A 6,000-nucleotide genomic window follows, 5' to 3' on the forward strand; every position below is an offset into this window, starting at 1 on the left:
AAAATGTATCGTGAGCATTATAACAGATCCAGCCAAATACCAGCCGCCACCTCCAATTTTCTTGATCCAGAACCCCAGCTGACAAGCAAGGAAGACCAAGATTGGCCTCTTAGCCTAAAGAAAATTTTAAAGAAAGATCTTCATAGTAGGAATGTTCAACGGTTGCCAAGCCCACGAACATTCCATAGGAGAATTATTAGGGAGATCTTGGAAACCCCTCGAGGTTGGTCTCCTCCACCTTGTCAACAAAATCCTCGACACAAAAACTATGCTTACTTGAAAAATCCATGCCACTAACAATCAGATGCCCAACACCAGTTTTCGCACGCTTTTGATTCTCGCTTGGTGCCGCATACTTGTCAACCTCTTGAGCAGAAAAGGCGGTGGCCATCTACATAGAGTTAAGATGGAAACCCCTCACCAGCGACTGGCTCCTCAGGAACCCAGAAAGGAACCAACGCAGCTACCCCACAGAGAACAAAATTGCAAGAAAGACATCATACCCAATTCACCAAGAAGAACCCAAAGAGACAATCAAAGAAGACTGAGAGAGACGGCGAAGAGAATAAGTAAAGAAAACTGGAAAAACCCTAACCCTAGCCGTCAAGGCTCTCCTCACGTGAACGAGAGAGCGACCCCACTTGATATATAGTTATTTGACAAATCCTTTAGTCATCACTACAACAATATTGAGCAGTAATCACTAGTATTATAACTCATTAACATATAGGTTGCTATTGTCCCTTTACAAGGTTAAATAGTCAAATGTTACTATTCATTTCATGACCAACAAATTGAGATCATTTATTAGTTTGTTTTATTGTAACTAATGTGGTTTTGTTTTGTTTTTTTTTCAAATGCCTTCCATGTATTCATGGTCTTGTGTCTTTTTAGCCAAGATGATTCTTCAACCTCTTCGAGTTTGAATGGAAAGGGAATAAAGCATTCTCAAGAAAATGAGCTCTCTCCTTCAGTGCGTCTCCATAATCTAAGGTAGGAAAGAATTCTTCTTGGGGAGGTTCTCTAAGCTTGGCGAAGTACAAGTTTTAGAAGAGTGACGTTTTAGCTATTAGTTTGTTGCTAATTCTTCTATTTAAGAATTAGTTAAGAGATAATCAATCTGTAAAAGCTAAGAGTCTCACTTGTAATTTTAATATTGAAGAAAATCATAAAAAGCTTTGTTCGATTCTCTCTATTCGTTTACTTACTTATTTTTCGTTTGTATCTTTAGGCTCGTTTGGGAGTGCTTTTGGATTAGCGAAAATCGCTTCTAAATGGGTGAAAACGCTTTTGTCTTTCAAAAATGGTGTAAACTAATATGAAGTCTTGGTGGTTAATGCTTCAACAATTTTGCAACTACATGAAATTGAGATATTGGGATAAACTAATATGAAATCTTTATTGAAATTGATCATTGTTTATCATATTTGCTCTCCTAGCCGTAATCAAGGGTTATATTCAAATAAGACATGTATTACTAGTAGATGTTTGGGTGTATTTGAATTTGGTCATCGAAATAAACAAAGTTACCCATTTGGTTGTACGTGAACAAACTGGATTTGCATTTTAAGCCAAATCCACTTGATATATAAGCTTTTGCATTGTGACTTTCACAACCTCTTCTAAATCATACAGCACTGAGGTTTGATCTGCTATGAGCCTCAGTGATGGGTCCATGGGTCCATATGAGCCTCTGCTATGATCTTCTAAATCATATAATATTAATTAAGTAGTATTTAAAATTATTTGTTTATTACTTTGATGTATTAATCTTTATAAACTAGCATAATTTAAAGACTTTAAGGTGCTTGAATCCATAGGGCAACACCCTTAAAAAAATGTCATTAAAATCTCGGAGAATTTAGTCTTTCAAAATCTTCTCAATTGAAAGGTCAATTGTTTCATAACCAGATTCTGCACCAAGTCACCTACCAAGTACGAGGGCATATAGAAATCAATGTAAAATTCTTTAATTAGCCATGCTGCCCTAAGGTTCGTTTTTTATACAGAGCAAGACAATGATGCGACCCTCCACCCCACCCTTTTTGCCTATAAAATACCCCACTACCACTCACGAATGTTGGTACGAAATATTTCATTAAGGCTTTGAAAATGGCTGAGCCAAAAGGCCGACCAGTTGGCGGCATAGAGACCAGCTGGTGTCGCGCCGTGCCTGGCGGCACCGGCATCACGGTGCTAGTCCTTCATGCCTCAAAACCCCCGGATGTGCTCAATCTCCAAACAGCCCTCCTGAAAGTCCAAAACTCCCACCCCATCCTCAACTCAAGGCTCCATACAAACCCCAAAACAAACACATTCTCCTTTGTCCCATCCCCCACTCCCTATGTCCAAATCAAATCGTTCAGCCTCTCTTCAACTTTGGAAATCCTTGAAACCCTCCACAACCCAATTAGCAACCCCCCAGTCTCTCCTTTTCACTTGATCCTTGAGCATGAGCTGAACCAAAACCCTTGGCAGTTGAAGAACACTACATGCACGACTGACCAAGACATGTTCTTTGCAAGCATCTATGCTCTGCCAAGCGCCACGTGGGTTGTGGCGCTGAGGCTTCATGTCTCAGCGTGTGACCGTACCACAGCGGTGTCTTTGCTGAGAGAGGTGGTGGGGTTGATGGGTGGTGGAGATGAAGGGGGTGAGGTGAATATAGACATTGGGAACAAAGGGGAGGTCAATTTGGGAATTGAGGATCTTATTCCTTGTGGGAAGGGTAAGAAGGCTATGTGGGTACGTGGAATGGACATGCTTAGTTACTCTGTTAATTCCCTGAGGCTGACTAATTTGAAATTCAACGACACCAAATCGACTAGGGTTTCTCAGGTGGTGAGGCTGCAGATGAATGAAGATGACACTCAGAGGGTTCTCAATGTAAGTTTTATTACATTAACCATTTAATTTTTGTACATATATATACCATGGATTAATTAATTTAATTTAATTTGTGGTATTAGCTTAATTAATTTAATTATTGTAGGGATGCAAGACAAGAGGGATTAAATTATGTGCAGCATTGGTGGCTGCTGGTTTGATGGCTGTGGACAAGTATCGTCTGGAAAATCAGAAGAAGTACGGTGTAGTGACACTCACTGATTGTCGATCCAATCTCCATCCAGCTCTTTCACATAAACATTTTGGTAATTCACAAACCTTGTTCACGTACCATTTTTGCATTCATGACTGTCCCTGTTCGGGACTAAAAATATCTTGTACGCGTGCTAGGGAAATTACATTATTGTATCACTTGTGTATACGTCTCTAATAGATGTAGGGTCATATGTGCACAACGTGATACAATAATAGATCTTCCTAACATTTTCGGTCTATAAATATTTTAGGACTATATGGCAACATAATTATCCTATATGGCATGGCATGATTGCATAAGTTGTGATCAGATTTGCTGTCTTGGAATATTATATCTGCTTTTCGTGTCTAATTATTATCTAATTCTATAAATTTTCACAAATTGAACATTATATAACTTCATGTAATTAAGGTGGTTATTAAAACATATAGTTGTCGTGTTAAAATCAAATTACTTATGTGACACCCGTGCGACTTGTTTATTATTCATGTTCATAGGAAAAATAATTCTCAAATTTGTAATTATAAAAGTTAGTCACATTATGATGTGTTATCTGTTATCTCTACGAATACGATGTGCCGTAGGTGTGGGCACATATTTACAAACATTAATTGTCTAATTATTACCAGATGGCATCTTTTTTCGACACATGTCCTGCTGACCCAGCCACACTCAGCCTAGAACAGTACAGTTTATTATATCATATTCTTCTGTTACACTCGTTAAGTCAGTGCACATGGCTGATGGATACTGAATATTGGAATATTACAATTTTGTGTTATTAATTCACGTGTTTTGGTTGGGGTTTCCTTGTGCGTGGCAAACAAAACATCAAGTTATACAACTTTATAATATGTGTTATTTTTTAATTAGACAGTGCTTGCAATCTAGTTTATTATAATAGCGAGGAATACATGAGTGAATTAGTTACACAAGGGACGTGGTTCTCACCCACAATTACTAACTATGCTAGTGGCTGACTAGTGATGCATGTGAAATGACTGAAATACCCTTCAACATTCAGGATCTTACCACTCTGCCATCCTCAACACCCATACAAAGGAGGAGAAACCCTATGGGAGCTGGCCAACAAAACCTACAAGGCCTTTGCAAGCTCTAAGAGGAACAACAAGCACTTCTCAGACATGGCTGACCTTAACTTTCTGATGTGCAAGGCCATCGACAACCCTACCTTGACCTCATCGTCTTCCTTAAGAACATCGTTCATGTCAGTGTTTGAGGACCCAGTGATTGATGATTCAAACGACAAGCAGAGAGAGCTGGGGCTGGAGGAATACATGGGGTGTGCTTCAGTGCATGGCATTGGCCCTTCCATTGCAATCTTCGACACGATCAGAGATGGACGGCTGGATTGTGTTTGTGTGTACCCAGCACCATTGCACTCGAGAGAGCAAACGCAAGGGTTGGTTGATGACATGAAGACAATTCTTGTGGGTTGTGATGGCAATGTAGAATGGAAGATCTAAAAAGTTGTTACGAAATTTGAGTAATAATGTGCATGGATCGAGTTCAATTTTCCTGTTACAATTTCCCATGTGCCCACCTCTTACTCATCTAACTTTTTGACATCTCTCCTTCCACTTAACTCTTAGTTAATAGTATTAAGTTTAATTCAATTAACAAATGAAAATTAATAATTGAAGGGAAAAAAATACCCATGCTCTTTCCCTTCCTACAAAATTTATGAGAAAGCGAAACAAAGCTTCAAGTTGAGAAACATTGCTGGGTTTTTTTTTTCCCATCAATTATTAGTTTTAATTTAATTAAAAGTTAACACTGTTAACTTAAGAGTACATATAATGAATTCATATTACAGTAATTTTGATTGAGATATGTCAATCCACTAGTCCACAGGACTTAGGAACGAAGAAAGGATTTGGTTGGTCTGACTCTGAGCTAGGTATTCATGGAGCATGGATCAATGGAGTATTCCAGCAAACAACGTTATTGGGTATTAGAAATCAAACTTGTGTCGTATCTAAAGGCCTTCAACTTCTTTCAGAAACTCTCAGTTTATGTGATTGTGTCACTGAAGGTAATTAGCGATGATGCGGAGAAGAAAGTAAAATTAGCAGAGGAGCAGATGAATGAAGAGGTAGTGGAGCAACAAATAAAAGAAGTTTTTCCTTCAATTATTAGTTTTCATTTTTTAATTTAATTAAACTTAACCTTGTTAACTTGAAGTTAAGTAGAAGGACAGGTGTCAAAAAGTTAGATGGGTAACAGGTGGGCACAGGAGAAATGGTAACAGGAAAATTGAACTCGTATGGATCATGTATCACTTTTATGCTTGCATAAATATAATTTGCATTATTGTGTCACGCATGATCAATCAATTAACTTATGCCAAAAGAAAAACAAGTTTTTACTTCCAAAATTGTCTTGTTCAATAACCAGTTAGATAGTGCTAAAGCCTACCAACTCGATCTCATCCAAAGTTTCTTTTTTTTTTTTTGGTTGGTTTATTTGACTCTTTCTACAATCATGTGCAATTGTCAAAAATCATTTGCAGGTAAAAAGATAAATTTTTTGTTTTTGTTGGTGAGAGGGATAAAGAAGAGAAAGAATGTACGAGAGAGAGAGAGAGAGAGAGAGAGAGAGAGAGAGAGAGAGAGAGACGGGGACTTTGTGATAAGTTATATAAGTTGAATATGGATGTATATGGCTGTGTGATTAATGGGGCCTTGAGATATCTTTAATGCACATCGGCAGACGCAGTTAATAAGGCAAATGATCACCTACCAAAACAGAGGGCTGGGTAGATGAAAACTTAATGCGAAATTCAACCATTTGTCTTAAAATCTTACCATCCCAAGTCTCCAAAATTTATACACAGAATGGCAATGTGACCTCCATCAATTTGTATATAAATCTCA

General features: G+C 38.1%; 1 pseudogene across 1 annotated transcript; it reads left to right on the top strand.

Moving 5' to 3' along the window:
- The first annotated feature begins 2,112 nt into the window (after positions 1-2,112).
- On the top strand, positions 2,113-4,623 carry LOC110761015 (uncharacterized; annotated as a pseudogene). Its single transcript, XR_015825826.1, has 3 exons — positions 2,113-2,886; positions 2,993-3,152; positions 4,128-4,623. The product of XR_015825826.1 is annotated as an uncharacterized LOC110761015 (transcript).
- Positions 4,624-6,000: the final 1,377 nt, after the last annotated feature.

The sequence above is a fragment of the Prunus avium genome, chromosome 7 (assembly GCF_965620075.1).
Source record: "Prunus avium chromosome 7, drPruAviu1.hap1.1, whole genome shotgun sequence".
In the NCBI taxonomy this organism is placed as follows: domain Eukaryota; kingdom Viridiplantae; phylum Streptophyta; class Magnoliopsida; order Rosales; family Rosaceae; genus Prunus; species Prunus avium.